This window comes from Rana temporaria, chromosome 12 (genome assembly GCF_905171775.1).
Source record: "Rana temporaria chromosome 12, aRanTem1.1, whole genome shotgun sequence".
Lineage (NCBI taxonomy): Eukaryota > Metazoa > Chordata > Amphibia > Anura > Ranidae > Rana > Rana temporaria.
Genome location: NC_053500.1, coordinates 58,136,356 through 58,156,977, shown reverse-complemented (window position 1 = coordinate 58,156,977; position 20,622 = coordinate 58,136,356). Strand labels below are relative to the sequence as shown.

The 20,622-nt window shown below is 45.1% G+C and overlaps 1 protein-coding gene and 1 long non-coding RNA gene across 3 annotated transcripts in view; one reads left to right on the top strand and one right to left on the bottom strand.

The window, feature by feature from the left end:
- The window catches only part of LOC120919155 (lysosomal alpha-glucosidase-like), a 273,064-nt gene that overhangs the window by 107,471 nt on the left and 144,971 nt on the right, over positions 1-20,622 (top strand). The gene's annotated exons all lie outside the window — the stretch shown is intronic.
- Positions 8,396-9,226, bottom strand: LOC120919156. Its single transcript, XR_005744520.1, has 4 exons — positions 9,009-9,226; positions 8,844-8,890; positions 8,523-8,710; positions 8,396-8,435 (listed from the first exon to the last, which is right to left on the bottom strand). It is a non-coding gene; the product is annotated as an uncharacterized LOC120919156 (long non-coding RNA).

The following is a 20,622-nucleotide window of genomic DNA, read 5'->3' as shown; positions in this document are numbered from 1 at the left end:
AAACCGTTTGTCCATATAAGAATTAAAACGAATGATAACGGTGCAAAATGAGAAAACAATTACATTTATTTATACAGAAAATAAACTTGTATTAATCTGATATTAGTAACTATAACATAAATGATACCACCTTTAAAACAAAGATGTTACCGATGATACCCAATAATACAAATAGGTATATTGCTCTAATGGACACATCAGTATATCAGGGCATGTTGTAGGAAAGGAAAAGTTACAGAAAAGCTGGTAAATTTACAGAGAGTACTTCACCATGCTGCGGAGATCAGATCATCATGCCTAGAGACCTTCCTACATCTCCCCACCTATTTTATATGCCTTTTCCACCATTCAACAAATGAAACGGCTCTATTGGTTTAGAATTGTATCAAATTCTGATTGGCTGCACCTCAAGCCTCCTAAATTATCATGCTCAGCTCTCAAACTTCCGGTGCCTCTCCGTCTCTCTCGTAGGTCCCTTGATCTTAGCCTAATCAGTTCCGACATTAGCATTCACAGGACCCCTGGCGAGATGGAGCCTCACCATCTACTCAGGTTCTTTATAAAACAAAAGTATCCTGGGGGGCGGGGCCTGGACGGGACTCGAGATGGCCGCATGAGTTGAGAGCTCCGGCATACTGAGGACGAATAAAAGCTTTTTTGGGGACCTAACTTATATCTCCGAGCATGGGAAGGACACACAGGAGTACCTCGACCCCCCCCAGTGAACAACGGAGAACGGATCGCAACTCGGATCCAACATACCGGAGATGTTCCGGACCCGGGCCTTGACACACTCCGCAGAGCTCCTGTCCTCCCAGGCCTCCCAGACACCACAGGCCTTGTCTCCATCCCACCCAAGCAGGTCGGCGGCTCAAGTGGTCGGAGATACCAGAAGCGCAGCGCCCAGCCTTCTGGATCTGCAAAGAGACCTGCAATCGGTTGCGTTGGACATTAAACACACCCTGACGGCGGCCTTTTCCAATCTGAAAACCGATCTGCAGGCGATGGGGAGCCGCCTGAAAGACGTGGAGGAAGACACACAGCTCCAGGCCGCAGCAATAAGGCAAGTGCAGAAGACCTACGACATGCATCTCTCCCACATGTTTGACCTGCACAGACATGTGGAAGACCTCGATAATAGGGGCCGCAGACACAATATTAGGGTGCGGGGTCTCCCTGAGGGAATCGACCAGGCCTCAATGCCCTTGGCGGTGTGCGCCATTTTTAATGACCTGCTCGAGCGGCCTGCTGATGCACCCATCGAGATGGAAAGGATCCATCGTGCCCTGAGACCCCCACCCAGGGACTCGGAACCACCCAGAGATATAGTGTGCTGTATAGTGAACTTTCCCCTGAAAGAAGAGATTCTTAAGAGAGCCAGAACCCGGGGACGTATTTTACACAATGGCGCAAACATAAAGCTGTTCCAGGACTTGTCCCAGATTACTTTGCAAACTAGGCGCCCCCTGCTGGATACTCTCCGGGCGCGGAATATTCAATACCGGTGGAAGTTTCCATTCTGCCTGTCTGCAACCACCAGAGGGCGCACCGCTCTCCTACGTACACCGGAAGACCTTCCTGCCTTCTGTGAACAACTCGACATACCGCCCATTGACATCCCAGAATGGTACGCATTCTATTTCTCGACGGATCCGTGGAAACCAGTCTCGCACGCTTCATCACTCAAGGAACAGCGCCAGAGATCCAGACGCCGCAGATTGGACCCTTCATCCCCTGGTGACCGTCCATCCCGCCGCGACTTCCATGCTCACCCTCTGGGTCACGCTGACACCCCGCGGAGGGGTAATCGGGACATGTGAGCACGTCAGTGTTCTTTTGCCTGGGAGGCTTTGGCCTAGCTCAGCTCACGCGGGTCTTAAGTTACTCTAGTATGCCATTGGAAGTGAATCCAAATATGACCTCGCCGTCACCCAGGCGAAAACGTAGCACCAGATATCCCGCTACCCGAGCGATGCTGTTACACAGGGAAACCTGCTCTGATCTACCCGGCATGCTCCCTGAACTCGGTGCTTCCGAGCACTGATAGGAAAGACTGCTCACTGATCCCTGGTCCTTTTGACTACTTGTTTTGCCCCATGACAACTCCGCTTGGACTCTATGCCTGTCCCCCCCTGGCGGTTAGCTTTAGGCCTTTACTGCCTTGAATACAAACCCCAGGAGAGGCCTCACCCACCCCCATGCCTACCTACCAAGCCCTGAGGCTAGTTAAAGACTGGGACTGAGAACATTTTTGTTAACACTGTCATAGTGCCTTTTAATCATACTCCTTATTTTCAGGAAATGTTATGTTCTCAAGCACGGTAACCTGATCTACGATTCCATGGCTGAGCTGAACCAAGTTGCAGTGATTCAGGTTTCTAGTTTATGTGATGTATGTTAATGTTATGCCTACGCTGATGCAAAAGTTGCTTACCACCTCACAGCTAGGTCCACGAGTTTAACCCCCACACCGGGACCGCTGAGGGACCTCCCCACACACCAAGTCTGTTGTGCCCCTCTTAGGCTTCCCTTAACTCTCTTGACCCCATATGGTTTCCAAATTGCCCTGCACTGTTTTTCTACTGTTAAAGTAGTTTTAGTAAACCAATATATGTTTCCTTGTCGTCCTCTCTAATGCCAAATCGCAAGTTCCCCTTCAGGTTTACTACCCCCACACAGCTGTCCAACAAGACTACAGCTTACGTTCCAGAACCCTCACCCACTTTGCCTCACCCTCCCTACCCATCCCCCCCCCCCTACTAGGTGTCTCAACTCGCCTCGTATTCACCTCCGGATTCTTCCCCCTTCCCCCCGCTAGAACTGAGGGGACGTGCTTACTGAGTTTGATATCTAAACCTTCTCCCCCCCTTGTCTCACCTGTAGACTCGGGATCCCAACCCGTACCACTCTAATACCTGATTTCCCCCCTCCTCTGTCTGTCCCCTACTACCTTAAAACCCTCTCCCTATCCTTTCTACATCCCGCGCAAACCAGATCCTCATTCCTCTCTCCCTCCTTCTCTTTTCCTTTCCCTCCTAGAGAGCCACTCCTCCTCCCCTTCCGGCAAGTTCACGGCCTTTCCCGAAACCCCATCTGAACTCTATAACTCCGCTAAATGGATAAATCCAACCATTTTATCTCTCAAATGCCTTTCTCTGAATGTGAAGGGCCTTAACATCCCTGAGAAAAGGTCGAAAGTCTTAGCAGCCCTCTCCAAACATAAAGCACACTTTTTACGCACTTCAAGTCAGGAGCAGTGCCCAAGCTAGCAAACCACATATAAAAACAAGCCTTTCATTCTACAAAGCCCTCCTCTAAGACCAAGGAGGTCTCTGTTCTCATTTCTAAGCATGCCGAATTCCGTCTGACTGACACCTTGATTGATCCAGAAGGCAGATTTATCTTCCTCAAAGGCACGTTCGCAGCCAAACCAATCACCATAGCTAACATTTACAGCCCCAACGAACACCAAGTTACATTCTTCAGGAAGATGGGAGATTTGCTCTCCACCTTCCGGGAGGGACTGTTAATCCTCTGGGATTTTAATACCTTGTTAAATCCCGCCCTAGATTCCTCCACCGGCTAAACGCGCTCCCCTATCAAGCGCTACTCCAGATTAAGACTCCAGAACCTAACACTACACGACACTTGGCGTACACTCTTCCCAAACACCAAAGACTACACATTCTATTCCTCACCCCACCAAAAATACTCGAGAATAGACTATTTCTTTCTCTCCCAAGCAGACCTGTCATTTCTCTCTCATGCCACTATAGAGCCAATGTTCTTATCCGACCACCACCCGATAACAGTGACGCTATCATTCCCAGAAGTAAACGTCTCCACTAAAACTTGGTGCCTAAACCCCTCTCTATTGAAGGACCCTGCTACTGTAGCCCAGATCAAGTCCCACATTCAAACCTACTTTCATGAAAACTCTGATCCAGACATTACACCTGTCACTCTATGGGAAGCGCACAAATGCGTAGTGAGGGGGAAACTCATAGCATTGGCGACTGCCGCCAAAAAACAACACCAGGAACGTGTCAGAACACTCATCAAAACGATCAATAGATTAGAGGGGATACATAAACAAGCAGCCTCACAAACCGTCCTACAGGACTTGGTGCAGGCCAGATCTACACTCCTGGATGAACTCGGGAAACGTACAAGGAGGCGTTACGTTTTACAACAAAAAGTGTTCTATGAACACGGCAACAACAGTGGCAGGATGCTGGCCCGCATGATACAGGCAGCTAGGCCTTCCTCTAAAATCCACCAAATTCAAGATAAACATGGGACTCTTCTGTCGAAGAATGAGGATATAGCAAAACACTTTGAGAAATCCTATGCGGACCTCTATAATTTAGCCCGGGCGAGTCCAGGAGGTAGCACTGCCTCCACCCGGGCGTCCCGAATACGGGAATTTCTGGCCGAGTACTGCCCCAAGCCCATTTCCTCACAACAAGCCAAAGCCCTTTCCAAAGAGTAGCTTCACTTAGCTATAAAACAGATGAAAGTGGGGAAGAGTCCGGGCCCGGACGGCTTAACCCTTGTTTACTACAAAACATTCCAGGAGACTTTAAGCCAAGAGATGCTCAAAATGTTCAACTCCCTAGCAGACCCTCAAGCCCAGATGGGCAGACTTCTAGAAGCCCACATAACGGTCATCCCCAAGGAGGGCAAGGATCCCTTACTAGCTGCAAATTACAGACCCATCTCCCTCCTCAACGTAGATATTAAACTCTACGCCAAAATCTTAGCCAATAGACTGCTCCCTCTCATCCCGGGACTGGTCACGCTAGATCAAGTGGGGTTTGTACCAGGCAGAGAGGCCAGAGACAATTCCATACGCGCTCTAAACTTACAACATTGGCTACAGACGTCGACAGCTAGGGGCTTCTTTCTATCCCTTGATGCGGAGAAGGCGTTTGACAGGGTAGCCTGGGACTACATGCGAGAGGTCCTAAAGGGCATAGGCCTAATGCCTCGCATGGCTACATATATTAACGCCCTCTATTCCAACCCGTCGGCCAGGGTAAGGACCAATGGCTTCCTGTCGAGCGCCTTCTCCATTAGCAATGGCACCTGTCCAGGATGCCCCCTATCCCCTCTTTCGTTCTGACACTGGCACCCCTCTTGAACAAACTACGCAATAACCCTGACATTAAAGGAGTTACCATAGCGGAAAGGGAATTCAAAGTTGCTGCTTTTGCAGATGACATCCTGCTGTCTTTACAACTGCCCAGGATCTCACTGCCAAATCTCCTAAAAGACATAGGCCAGTTTGGAGAAATCACAAACCTAAAGATAAACTATTCTAAATCATATGCCTTAAACATCTCGCTACCACACCAGGAAATGCTACACTGGCAGGATTCCTTCCCATTAAAATGGAAGGAGGTGGCTATTACATACCTAGGCATTCAGATTGCCAGGAATATGACGGAACTCTACAACCTAAACTTCCTGAAAGCTCTTACAAGGGTCCAGAAGAACTTGAAAGACTGGGCCAATTTGAACATTTCCTGGTTTGGCCGCGCAGCAATAATCAAGATGGTGATCTTACCCCGTTTATTATACCTAATACAATCTATCCCAATTCATCTCCCCCTTCTTTTTTTGCAGCCTATAGACAAGCTTGCTCCAGTTTCCTCTGGAGTAATAAACCTCCATGCATTAAATACTCACGTCTCGCTCTCCATAAGGAGCGTGGTGGAATCGGACTGCCAGATCTCTACAAGTATTACTTAGCTTGTCACCTGACAAGGATTGCGGATTGGAAAATCCACTACCTAGAGAAGGCTTGGGTAGCCTTGGAAAGGCTATCAATTCACACTCCAACGCACATACTCCCATGGCTCCCACCTCATATATGGCCCCAGGCAATTAAAGCACACCCTCTAATCTACCCGACTCTAGTAGCTTTCAATAAAGCGGTTTCCGAACATAACATCTCCTCCCACCTGGGCCCGCTGACGTCACTAAGGGGGAACCCGGACTTTCCCCCGGGCAACCCCTCATTTCTCCAGAAAGAATGACCACACTCGGATATTTTTGCGAAACACTTGTTTCAGGGAGGGAACCCGCGGTCTTATGAGGGACTGACAGCTGAGTCGCGCACGCTGACTATCCCGTTTTGGCCATACAGACAAATGAGACACTATCTTTCGTCCAAAGCCCCGAATACGACCTGGTCCAGGCCCCTTACCCGTTTTGAATCTCTGTGCCTTCGGCAAGCCCCACAAAGGCACCTTATCTCGTCCATCTACACCTTCCTCCAGACTGACTCCTTCCCATCCTCCTCCAAACACCTGCATGACTCCTGGGAGAAAGATCTAAAATTAACCCTCACGGACGAGGACTGGGGAAACATTTACACGACAGCCCACAAAAGTTCACTAAACGTAGCAATCCAAGAAAATGGGTATAAAATCATTACCAAGTGGTACAGGACCCCCTCGCGTCTGCACAAATTCTCGCCTACGATCTCTAACATTTGTTGGCGATGTAATGCTGATGTGGGATCCATGATCCACATATGGTGGGAGTGTGGGTCTATCCAACCGTTTTGGGAGAAGGTACACTCCATCATTAAGACGGTAACAACATACGAGCTGGACTACAACCCTGCCCAGTACCTCCTACACCATTCAACCCTTCCGAAAAGCTCTTACCACAAGTCTTTGGCCATGCATATGGTGAATACAGCCAGGCTATGCATCCCTAACCATTGGCGTTCACCTGACGCACCCACCATCAGAGAATGGCTATCTAGAATTGCAAAGATTGCAGGATTAGAAGAACTTATTTACACGTCCCAGGAACGTTTACAGAAATTCACCCTAACCTGGGCATGCTGGACCCACTTCACATTTTCTGACAGCTACAGATTCTACGTTCCCCCCTGAACCAATGCATTAATGAATTAACCACATCCTGAAGGGCCTATGCCCTTCCCATCCCTGTACCCAGACCCATCCCCCTTTAGGACCATATGACGGAGGAGTGGCCTCCACTCCCTCTCCCCATCCCCTCCCCCTGCCCCCATCCTCTTCATCTCTTTTTCTTTCCCTCTCTTGTAATACCCCAATCCCCCATTTGAAAGCATCATTTGATGGGTATTCTCTGTTCATTTATATGTTGCGATGTATGTATGTCACTGAATCCAGTTGAACTTCTGTTTTGAAACTTGTCTATTGTGACTGTCACATACACTTGTAATGCTCCTTTTTACATCAATAATAAAAATCTTTGTGGGAAAAAAAAAAAGTATCCTGGTAATTCAATTAACACCTGAAATCATTCACTAGTTCCCACGAGACATGAGAAGACTAACAAATACTTTTAAAATGTAAGCAGGGCCCTTATTTCATCATATCACAAAATATATAAAGTCCTGTAAAAACATATACATACATCCTTGCAATGGTTCCCTTGAAGCTCCATGATATAAATATGAATTTCAAAATATCCACCGCAACTTGTCGCCACTTCCCATTGCGTGATTGACGTCATGCATCGCCGGGTGGTCTGGACATATGTGCAACTCCTCGTACTGTCCAGCGGGACACTGCAGCAAGGATCTTGCAAACATCCATCCCACTTGTTGGGTCATGGAGCTCAGTCAGAGGCACACATGTTGGTCTAATTGCGATTATCAAGTCTCCGCTTGTGAGTGCAAATTTTTTTACTCATGATTTTAAGTGAATAATAGTGATCACACTAGTGCAGCTGTGCGCTCTCTTTCTCTTTATATGTGTTACAGACATAAATTAAACAAGACACACCCTCTACTGGGTGGAGAGCCATGCTACAGTTCTCTCTGCTGTCTACATATCGGGGGTAGAAAATTGGCAAACAGAATTTCTGAGTCACCAGTGCTTGATCTCAGGGGGGAAGTCCCTCCACCCAGAGCTCTTCCTAAAGCTTTGTTATAAATTTTAAACGCCACGTGAACAACATGGCTTCTAGATTCAACAAGAAGTTGGATAGGTTTGTGGCCAGGTCCAGTGATTCCCTGTTCTTTGCAGTGTATTTTCTTGGTCACAATTTAGACTAGTATATGTTTTCTCTCCAGTGAAGCTCTGAAAAATGGAGAAGGTAAAAATTCTGGTGATCCTCATTGCTCCCAATTGGCCCATCTACACAGACTTGAAAAAAATGGAGGATCCCCCAGGGTGGGGCTTTTTAGGCAACAGTAGTACAAGTAGTCATGGTAGATACAAAATATATAATAGTTTAATAACAGGACGGTATCAAACAACGTTCAGTAAACGTATATAGTACAAAGGTTTAAAAACAACACATTAATGGGGTGTATTGGAAAAAAGGTGAAGAGTCCACAATATAAATACTGGGCCCAACGCGTTTCGGGTTTCCTTCTTCAGGGACCGAAGTATGTGTGGAGTCAGAAAGTGTAACAGACAACTTTTCTAGAAAACAAATAAATGACAATGTGCTGAAAATAATAACATACAGATGAAAAACATTAAACTGGTACAGATAAGAAAAAATCATACCACCCGAGAAGTTTCAACGGCTCAGCACACCCCTTAAAAGGACATCGCAATCGGGACGCATGGCAAGCCTCAGATGGTAAGGAGAGGAGTGAGGACTGGCATCTAATATCAATCACAGCGTAGCAAGACCTTTGGCCCGAAGTGTCACAGCGTAAAAGTTTATTGATTGTATATATATATATTTTTACCTGTCCAAAATATAAATAAGAGGACAGGATAATATCAACGGTGCCGCAGGCAACAAAAACGAAAAAGAACGCAAAAAAGGATCGCAAAAAAGAAAGCTGAACCAAGATTTTATATATGAGGCTAGAGACATACCTGTAATGACAAAAAGTGGCCAGAGAGGTCAGTAGAGGGATCGGAAGCTAAAAAATAAATGAAAGAAATAAATCCCAGTTTAGAGATGTACAGAGTATAGGAAATGGCATGTAAAGCAATAGTATGGGGGTCAGGGTGGGAAACATGAAGGGACAAAGTACTTACATGGGAAGAAAACACAAGCAGTGTAGAGTGTGTACAGCTGCTGCAGCCATCCAGCAATGTCTGACATTGTGGGGCTGTTTGGCTTTTAAATAGGAGAGGGGGAGGAGTAAGGTGGGAGGGGTCTGTAAAGGAGCCTGCGTTGCTATGGGTCAGTGTGGAAAAGGGGGCGTTGCCTCCAAGTGGGGAGAGGGGAGGGACAGGTAAGCCCTGCTCTCATCATGTGGGAGCCCACACTAATGACGTGCAGGGAGAAAAAAAAAAAAAAAACATGGCAAGTGACCAGGAAGATCACCTGACACGGGGGTGGAGAATATGCAGAATAGTTGGTTGCATGTTGGAGAATAAGAAACGTATAATAAAGGGGGCATGACCATTACTAGTACAGGAGGAGAAGGGTATAAAAAGGGTCAGCTAGGGAAAAAGTAGTAAGAAGGATTGGAAATGCAAGATGCAAATAAATGTTTTTGTTATAGAGTGATTTGTAAGCACGGTTGCTGCTCAATGCAAGCAGGGGTTTGTATATACAGTATCTTTATGTACAGGTATGCTCAGCCATAAAATTAAAGGGACAGCAATCTAAGAAGATGTTGTATTAAAAGGATATTATAATTATGCAAGAATGGGGACACGTGGGCCAAAAGGTCCAGGGGCAAAAAGGAAAAAACAGGGGCACGAAAAATGTCCACTGTGTGATCCCTGCCCCTGTTATAGGCGCAGGTATAGACCCATGGTCAAAGACACCAAAAGGTGCATGGGGACCAGGTCAAAAAAGCCGTCTCCCATGGAAGGAGGACAGACGGCTTACGTGCGCCCAGCTAAGGAGTGACAATAAGGGAGATGCCAGTCAAGCCAAAATGCGCTTCGAACGCGAATCCCCAGGGGGTGTACTGAGGGATGAATGGGCATGGTGATAAATACAGGGAAAATCCAGTATGTATTACTGACATGGGCAAATGACAGAGTGGAGAAGGGGGTAATGAAAGGAGACAATCGGTGACATAAGGTATTCGAAATATAGAGTGGTCTTGGTCATTCTTTTTCACAACCCCCGGAGGAGAAACCTTCCAAAAAAGGCCTGAAGCTGATCTGCTCATTGAGGCCCGGTGGAAGATTGGCCTCTAATTCGGCAATCCACCGAGTTTCATGCTGCAAGAGGATCTTATTCCAATCCCCACCTCTGGGGCTTGGATGGATCCTATCGAGGATTAAAAATTTAACCCCTGAGAAAAGTCCATTATGTTGAGACAAGATGTGGCGCCCTAGTGGTAAGTCTGGGTTGGCCGAACGCATGGCATGTAAATGCCGGGAAGCTCGCTTAAAGAATGGTAATTTGGTTTTACCCACGTAGAACCTCTTACATTGACAGGTGAGTAAGTATATTACGCCAAATGTCTTGCAATTGGCAAAGTGTCTCGGTCTGTAAGGCCGACCGTTGGGTAGTACAATATCACGCTCTATATTGATGTATCGACAGATGGAGCAACCCCCGCAGGTGAAGGTACCCTTCCTTTTGCAAGGGTCTTTCCTGAAGTTGTCCTTGAACTCACTGGCCACTAAGTGGTCTTTGAGTGAGCATGCCCGTCGGTAAGTTATCGCTGGCTCTTTTGGTACAAAGGGACCGAGTTGAGGGTCAAAAGAGAGTAGGTGCCAGAATTGTTTGAGGATTCCTCTCGTTTTTTGATGTTGAGTATGGTACTTAGTGATAAGTATGGTAGTATCACTACCAACAGGGGACTTCTTGCCTGATTGTACTAATAGGTGTGACCTGATTTGTCCATTGGCCCGTTGAAATGATCTTTTGAGGATTTTTTTCGAGTACCCTCTATGTAGTAATCTGTCACGTAGTCCGGCTGCTTCCCGTAGGAAGGATTCCTGGGTAGAACAATTGCGTCTTAGGCGTAGATATTGACTATAGGGTATTGATCCTATCAAAGATGTGGGGTGTGCACTAGAAGCGTGCAATATTGTATTACCCGCCGTGGGTTTTCTGTAGAGCCCTGTTGATATGTACCCATCAGGGTTTTTGAGTAGGGTAACATCAAGAAAGGGGATTTGGGAATCGCTGGAGGACATTGTGAACTTTAAGTTCAGCTCGTTGCAATTCATGATAGACATGAATGACTCGAGCTCCTCGGTCGATCCCTCCCAGATCATAAGGACATCGTCAATATATCTGAACCATCCAGATACAAGATGGATAAATGGTTCTACCGGATTACTGGTCAGGAATAATTTTTCCCACTCCCCCAGGTACAGGTTGGCATATGATGGGGCACATGAGGTCCCCATCGCTACCCCCTGTACCTGGAGGAAGTGGGAGCCGTCAAACGAGAAGACACTATGATAGAGTATGAACTCCAAGGCCATAATGAGAAATTCCCCAAGCTTCCGATCGACGCGGAAGATGGGAAGTAAGACATCCCGTATAGCAGCCAAACCCAGAGGGTGTGGGATGGAGCTATACAGGGCCTCCACGTCGATGGCTACCAAAAGTGCTCCTGGAGGCACTCTAAGATGTTCAACTTTGTTTAGAAGATGGATGGTGTCCTTAATATAGGATGAGAGGTGGGTTACAAAGGGTTTCAAGTGTAAATCGACAAAGATACTCAAATTCTCCGTTAGGGCGCCACTGCCGGATACAATGGGACGGCCCGGTGGATTTATGAGATCCTTGTGGATTTTAGGCAGGCAATAAAAAGTTGGAATCTACACAGACTTGGTCTTTCCCACCTTGCTCAAGATGATAACTGTAACGGCACCCCAAATGGGACAGGGGTTAAAGCTGTTTAGGATATTCCATTCCCGAACACAAGGCAGCTACCGATACCCACAATCCGGTAAACAAGACCCAAAATAATAATTCTTCCTAATCGTTCATGCAACTTGGGGGCCATAGACTGCAATGTTACCCTCCAAAAGTTGTATGAAATTCATACCTGAATATTTTACATGCAACAGTGTGTCTGACTTTACAGAGGGACAACATGTCACATCCAAGTAACACCCACCCAAAGTTGCACTCCAAAGTCACACTACTGTGTGTGAATGGAGCCTTACAAAGAGACAAATGGTCCAGAGATCCAAACCCTCCTTCCTCCCCAAAGAAGTCTCTTTCTTTCACTTCAATGAGGACATTGTCCTCCCTTTACTATGTCCTGCTCTGAGATCTCAGTGCAATGCCAGGATCATCTGAGCGGTTAAGGTTTACCTAACTGCAACATCTTCCTTAAGCATTGTTTCACATGAAAGCCATGGGCAGCACAGTGGCTAAGTGAATCGCATGTCCGCCTAGCAGCATGACGGTTGCTGGTTCGAATCCCAACCACAACTCTACCTGCCTGGAGTTTGCATGTTTTTCCTGTGCCTGCGTTTCCTCTGGGTACTCCCACACTCTAAAGACCATGTTATTAAGTTAATTGTCTCCTAATTTGGCCCCAGTATGTGGATGTATGAATGTGGACATATGTTTGTAAGGTCTTCTGTTCATGCTTTTTTTAAAGGCTGGATGTTCAGGCCTCTGCTTAGGTGATTTTTCATCAGCAAGGTTCTTTAAGTTATGATCTTAGTGCTTAGAGTGTGTTGACCCTTCCTTGTGTGGAAGCTTTTCAGGTTTATCTGAACTCTATCATTGCCACTAGAGAAAAGGGGGAACAGTTCTGGTGCAGCCACTCTAACACCTCCATTCCTGATACTGGAACAGAAAGGACAAATCGCCCTGGGACTTTTAATGAGGTGGAATAGATTGGCACATGTTCACACAGAGTTGCAATAAAACAGTTTATTGGTAGCAAAATGCTGTAGAAACACAACAGAGATAGCAATAAATGTGTGTCACCAGGCATAGTGGCCAATCTTTACAACATGAGTAAAAAACAAATATGTTACGTTACAATTGTGGTACATCCATAAACAACAGTGGTGATAATTGTCAGTGGCTGGGCCAGTAAATGCATCTACACAAAATCAAAAAAATGCTCATTTGAGAAATAATACAGTTGAGACAATATGTGAGCGTCTTGTGGACAACATTGATCCTCAACACATACAGGCATACAAAAAGCATCAAGGGTTCCCTACACGTTTCGTGAAACTCTGCTCACTTCCTATGGGGCGGATGCATAGTTATTGTATCCTGTGATGGCAAACAAAACACAGGGGTGTGTATCTCAAGATACAAAAACCCTTGCTGGTATCGGTGATTAGTCTAAGTGAATCAGGTGTAATTAATATACTTGTATAAATAAATCGTGATATCTGAATAGATCAAATGAAACATATAAACCACACTTAGTGAACATAATGTGAATCCTGAAGGTTCAAAAAAACTATCAAAATTGGGAAACCAAAAATAATAATGATATACATAAGTATGAAAACAGTGCAGCAAGTATGATATGCCAAACATGAGTAAAGATCATACATATAAACACATGAGTGCTCCCTGAATTTTTTTTTTATAAAATTGAATACAGTTCAATGGAAATAATATGTAAAAAAAAGTAAGCAGGAAGTCCATTCCTATTGTGAAAAGGTCCAATTCCAAAGTAATTAAGTAAGGTTACCTCCAAAATGATGGATAATTTATTCCATTAAAAAAAATATTCCAAGTCTACACCCGTGCAAGCGGGGTCACGTGAGCAGGTAGTGATGTCAGTGCGTAGCACCGCCCTGACTAGTTTTGTTACATGTAACGTTCTCAAAGGGCATATTTTTATGCCTGCTTTTTTAATGTTTGTATTTAAATGGAATAAATTAGCCATCATCTTGGAGGTAATACACTATCTGAGTTTTTATTTCTTTATTACTGCATTCCCAATTGGAGAAGCATTTGGCCCCTGCAGAGATTAGGAGATCCTGTCTTTCCAACATACAGAGGAAAGTTACCAGAGGCTAAGGAGGTGATCAAACACTGGTCCAGTGACATCTTGTGATCATCACAAGACCCTGCAGATGGTTGTATTTACATGCGCTGTAGACTTTGCCACTAGCGGAGGTCCATCTTATCTGGTAAGGTTACCCATTTAGTTTAATGTCCATCATCCATTTTTTAATTTTTTTTTCTTCCCTTCCTTAATTACTTTGGAATTGAACCTTTTCACAATAGGAATGGACTTCCTGATTACTTTTTTCACATCTTATTTCCATTGAACTGTATTCAATTTTATAAAATAATTTCAGGGAGCACTCATGTGTTTATGTGTATGATCTTTACTAATTTTTGGTATTTGACACTTGCTGCACTGTTGTCATACTTATGTATATCATTATTATTTTTTGTTTCCCAATTTTGATCGTTTTTTTTAACCTTCAGGATTCACATTATGTTCACTAAGTGTGGTTTATATGTTTCATTTGGTCTATTCAGATATCACGATTAATTTATAGTTTAAGTTTATTAATCACATCTGATTCACTTAGACTAATCACTGATAACAGCAAAGGTTTTTGTATCTTGAGATACACACCCATGTGTTTTGTTTGCCATCACAGGGTTTTCATTCATTATATTTAGCGCAACTTTCTAACCTTTTATATTTTGTTTTTGCATGGTTTCACATGTTTTGCATGTGTCCCAGCTTGGCTTTTATTAGCTATTTTTAAATTTGAATTTTCTCATTAGCGCAGTATTCCCCTTACCACTTGTAGTTATTGTATCTGTTATGAAAATAGGGACAGTAGATGTGTATTAATGTTGATTGGGGGGCATAAAATGATGGGTGAGAGGTCTGAAAAGGAAACAAGACCCCCTACTCGCCAATGCTCTGGGCTGAGTTGCCAATCGCTGGATACCGAGATGGTGGCAAAATGTGTATCCAGTTCGGGAGCTGAGGGGGCGAGGCAAACAGACACCACCCACAGACGAACACCAGGATGAACAGCACGGTCTGTGTGGGGGTACTTGGCCAATGGTCACAGGAAGCCCATGGAGATTGTTTCTAGAAAGTATATATGACAATGCACATTGTCAAACAGCATCATAGTAACAACATAGACTTGATGTAGATGATTCTAGGGCACAAAATTGCCAAAGATCATGCAAAATGGAATGAAATAAACTAAGCTTGCTGTATTGTGTACATGTGTACAGTGTGCTGGAATGTGGGATGTAGTATACAGCTGTAGAAAACATGAACCACAGGTGGTGTGGGCAGAGAGGCTGAGGCTCAATATAAGAGTAGTATAACTGTGAACCAATGTAAGGTATGTGGCTCTGTACTATGATGGATAAACTCTAATGTGTGTTTGAAAGATGATTCGATGATGCGTGTAGAGTCCTGAAAAAAGGAATGTGTTTACCGTGAATGGGGTGAGCCAGGCTCAGCTGTTGATGCATCCCCCCACACTGTGACCATAGCGCCAGACTGCAAATGCAAGTCCTGGCCATGTCAGACATCCTGATATCCCATAGTATCCGAGAGCTCCGCCCCAGCGCCATGTACGGATGGCGACATACTGGAGTTATTGAGACACCAGCTGTCAAGGGGGGGTGTGCATGCGCAGTAGCCGCCCATCCATAAATGGGCGTGGAGAACATGGTGCCGATGCGCAGGTGGCCACGCCCATCCAGAAGGATGGGCGGGAAACAGGAGGTTAAGAAAACCTCCCCTTTGCATATCGCAGCCACCAAACTGGATAGTGAGCAGCACCATCCGGGAAAGGCAGCAAGATCAGTCCAGGATGAACCCCAAATGACCATGTGCGGGCACAACTGGCCAAAGGGTGATGGTGAATGAATGAATGAAAAAACGTATATAGCGCGGCACATGCGAACTGAATCGCCTCATTGGATTTGACAGTGAACATGGACCATGAAAATGGGGAGGGTAGTGCTGCGCTAATCAGTGGTGAATGGATAAGTGAATAAACAGGTGGGGGAGGTGAATGAAAGTAGGTGTAATTGAAATGAGGAGCAATATAGCCCAAATGGCATCAGCATAAAAATAAATATAAATGATCAGTGAACAATAACAGTAATGGTGCAAATCATATAACTACACAGGTTCCTCTTAATGTGATGAAATACACTATAAGTAATGGTGCAAAAAAAATTCCAGGTAACTGTGCTAAGTGACACTCCTATACTGGTGATAAACAGTCCATCAACAGAGTTTGAAAAATATTAGCAAAAAATATAAGTAAAATTTCAAAAGTCCAAGAAAGCAAAAGTGCAAGTGTAGGTCCGCAATATGGAGTGAGAGAAAAATGGGTATCCAGTGATCCTTTTAGGGTAAGTAAGGATGTCCCCTTACCTTACTGCTGTAAGGTAACAGCATATAGATCCAACCACATTAGATGGTTCACTCGATGGGCTCTGATCCAAAAACGGCAGGTCCTCCTTGGAGTTCTCGTCCCAGATTGGTCAGTTTCTCGCCCCAAAGAAATAAAGCATCGATGGTGTGATACCGTTTTAAAATTTTTAATTCTCAAAGAAAATAGACAGGGGTACTCACATAATCCAAAATACAATTGAGCATGTAAAAAAGAGGGGCAATCTGTCGCCAACGTCACCTCCGATACCTCTCAGTGGACTCATGCGCATTCGTCACTATCATGTGACTTCCTCAGGAGGAAGTCACATCTGAGGAAGTCACTCCTGAGGAAGTCACATGATAGTGACGAATGCGCATGAGTCCACTGAGAGGTATCGGAGGTGACGTTGGCGACAGATTGCCCCTCTTTTTTACATGCTCAATTGTATTTTGGATTATGTGAGTACCCCTGTCTATTTTCTTTGAGAATTAAAATTTTTAAAACGGTATCACACCATCGATGCTTTATTTCTTTGGGGCGAGAAACTGACCAATCTGGGACGAGAACTCCAAGGAGGACCTGCCGTTTTTGGATCAGAGCCCATCGAGTGAACCATCTAATGTGGTTGGATCTATATGCTGTTACCTTACAGCAGTAAGGTAAGGGGACATCCTTACTTACCCTAAAAGGATCACTGGATACCCATTTTTCTCTCACTCCATATTGCGGACCTACACTTGCACTTTTGCTTTCTTGGACTTTTGAAATTTTACTTATATTTTTTGCTAATATTTTTCAAACTCTGTTGATGGACTGTTTATCACCAGTATAGGAGTGTCACTTAGCACAGTTACCTGGAATTTTTTTTGCACCATTACTTATAGTGTATTTCATCACATTAAGAGGAACCTGTGTAGTTATATGATTTGCACCATTACTGTTATTGTTCACTGATCATTTATATTTATTTTTATGCTGATGCCATTTGGGCTATATTGCTCCTCATTTCAATTACACCTACTTTCATTCACCTCCCCCACCTGTTTATTCACTTATCCATTCACCACTGATTAGCGCAGCACTACCCTCCCCATTTTCAATTGCTTATGGTTTGATACACCTTCCAGTGCCGCAGCTGTACCTCCACTTCTCATCACTTTCATTTCCCCTCCCCCTTTCTTCCCCTCTCTGTTTCCCCTCCTTTGATAAGCGCGGTAATATCCATTTTTCCACTATCGAACATGGACCATGGCTGCAGCAGACCAAATTGTGGGCTGAAGGGTGTCTACCTGAGTATGCTAGAGAAAAGAGGGATCAGGTCTGGTGCAGCCACTCTAACACCTCCATCCCTGATGCTTTTTGTATGCCTGTATGTGTTGAGGATCAATGTCGTCCGCAAGACGCTCACATATTGTCTCAATCGTATTGTAACGGGAGTCACTTTAGGGGCACAGGGTGAATGAGAACCCCAATATGGTCTGTGCTAGTCACATTTAATGCGGTATAGATATTGTATATATTGTGTATATATATTGTGTGTTGGCTGATGTGTATTATTAAGCTTGCTGTGATGAGGTGGGGTGATTGCATTCTATTGTCTATTTTGCTAATTTAGTCTGCTACTGTGGTGATGTGGATTAGAGCTTGGTAGACAGCCTGTCTGCATATTATGGGATGTTTAAGTGTCTTGCTGTGAGGAAAGGGGGGGAAGGAATCACTCCAGCAACCCCCCCCCATGCTAAGATTGTTTACTGAAGGAGAAGTTTGAACACACCTGACCTGTATCACCATTGTCATTGGACAATTTAACCCACCCTGTTTCCCAAGGGTGGGAGGGATGTATTTTGAAGAGAAATGTGTTACCATGTGCTTGCAATAAAGATTCATTCCCTGTTTTGAACCTCAAACAGAGCTGTGTGTCTCGTTTCTGTGGGGAAATCTGTATGGGTTGTGTCGCCGGATTGTGGAGTGTCGATAAGCTGTCTTGGGTTGGTGGAATGGAAGATCGTGAACGGTGGTAACCCCTGACCGTTACAATTGTTGGCTAGCAGTGGGATAATTCTATCGCCAGAAGAACAGCTACAAGGACACAGGACAATGGAGTCTCAGTAGGCACGGCTGAAGCGCTCCACCCTCAAGGACTTACTGGAGAGCCGGGGCAGACTGGCCAGCAACCTTAAGAAGATGGACATGTTTACAGAACTTGTCCAAATGGATGGAGCTGAAAGACCCAACATAACGGAAAGGCCCAGCGTAACAGACAGGACACCCGAAGAAGCAAGTTTTGATCGGGCTGTTAACATAGGACTGGCACATTATGGCCCTAACCCTCCATCGGAGACCATAGACCGAGTTATAGCAACTGTGGATGCAAATTTGCTACCGCAAAGAGGTTCTGCAGCAGCAGAAGTCACAGCGGCACCAACTGAAAGGTGAAAGATACATTTTGCTGCTTTTAAGAATTTCATTGAAACTGAAGGGGAGATTGATGGGTACCTTGCTGATTTTGAACGGCAATGTGCCCTACACCGGGTCTGTATCACCATTGTCATTGGACAATTTAACACACCCTGTTTCCCAAGGGTGGGAGGGATGTATTTTGAAGAGAAATGTGTTACCATGTGCTTACAATAAAGATTCATTCCCTGTTTTGAACCTCAAACTGAGCTGTGTGTCTCGTTTCTGGGGGAAATCTGTATGGGTTGTGTCGCCGGATTGTGGAGTGTCGAAAAGCTGTCTTGGGTTGGTGGAATGGAAGATCGTGAACGGTGGTAACCCCTGACCGTTACACGCATTATTTCTCAAATGAGCATTTTTTTTATTTTGTGTAGATGCATTTACTGGCCCAGCCACTGACAATTATCACCACTGTTGTTTATGGATGTACCACAATTGTAACGTAACATATTGGTTTTGTACTCATGTTGTGAACATTGGCCACTATGCCTGGTGACGTACATTTATTGCTGTCTCCATTGTGTTTCTACAACATTTTGCTACCAATAAACTATTTTATTGCAACTCTGTGTAAACGTATACCAATCTCTTCCACCTCATTCAAAGTCCCAGGGTGATTTGTCCTTTCTGTTCTATCTATCATTGCCACTAAGGCTGTACCTGGACCCACCTGAGACAAAATTAGCTTGTAATGTGCCTTTGTGCATGGGATTCTGTTTTAGGTGCTTACTTGGGTGAATATGGTGAAATGTGTTGTCAGCTGCAGAGAGATTTATAGAGCCAGGGTCATTGTGCACCCTTCTGTTGGAACCCTGTTCCTGAAGACCCTTTAGGGACTCTACCTGCCAGATAGGTGAAGACTGACAAGAGCAGCATGATATCTGGATTCCTGCTAATCTATCCATAGATGTACCAATCGGGGGGGTGCTGCAGGGCCCCTGCTAGTCCACAGCTGCAGCGATTTTGCCCACATATTACAGGGAGCCTATATTGGTGCTTACATTCCTGGTTTTCCCTTTTGCCACGTACTCACGATCAGGCTTTTGCGCGGCCAAATCGCATTGGGATTCCGACAGAATTCCATTAGAGAAAAATAGAACATGTTCTATATCTAAACTCTGATGGAATTCATTGGAATTTCCAATGAAAAACTCTGATGGTGCTACACATGATCGGAATATCGGATGGAAAAAGTCCATCTGACTTTTTGCATCAGAAATTCCAATCGTGTGTACGTGGCATAAGAGTTTAATCTCCTGGGCTCAAGCTGAGACACTTTTAGTCACACAACTAGGGTTGGAAAAGGGAGCTGCACCAATTTTAATAATGGGTGCTCAAGCAGCTTCTGAGTGGTTCTGCTCTTATCCCCTTTATGTTGACTTTACTGCACATGCATGCTCCAATTTCTCAGGGCACATTCAGCCCTCATTTCCTTCCCACCATCTCCCCTACACCTACATCAAATTTACAATCCTCTGGGCCTTGCCTGTGATCCTTGCTGCCTTCTAGTGACCTAAACGGAGGCGGCATTAATTCTTCCTACTCTGGCAGCAATTTTGTGAATGCACCTGTGGGCAATCTCTGTTTATACAATAAGTTTGGTGGGTCATAAGTGCAAGGGCATCAGTCCTGGGGGTCTGACTAGTGTGGCAGAGCGAGGCTCTGTCCCAGTAGAAATAGTGGTAAAATGGACACAGGGTATGCACATTTGCTGGGTGCAACTCTACAGAGCATAGATGTGGGCTGGAGAAGACTGCTTGTGCAGCTTTCTCCAGGTTTTTTGGTACTTTGTCATGGGGCTCTGTAGTTTGGAGATTCCACAGTGTCTGGGGTGGGACGGAATCTCCAACCCTGTATCCAGACTTTGTGATTACCAGCAGGGTGTGTGCTCAGGTGAGCACAGCCC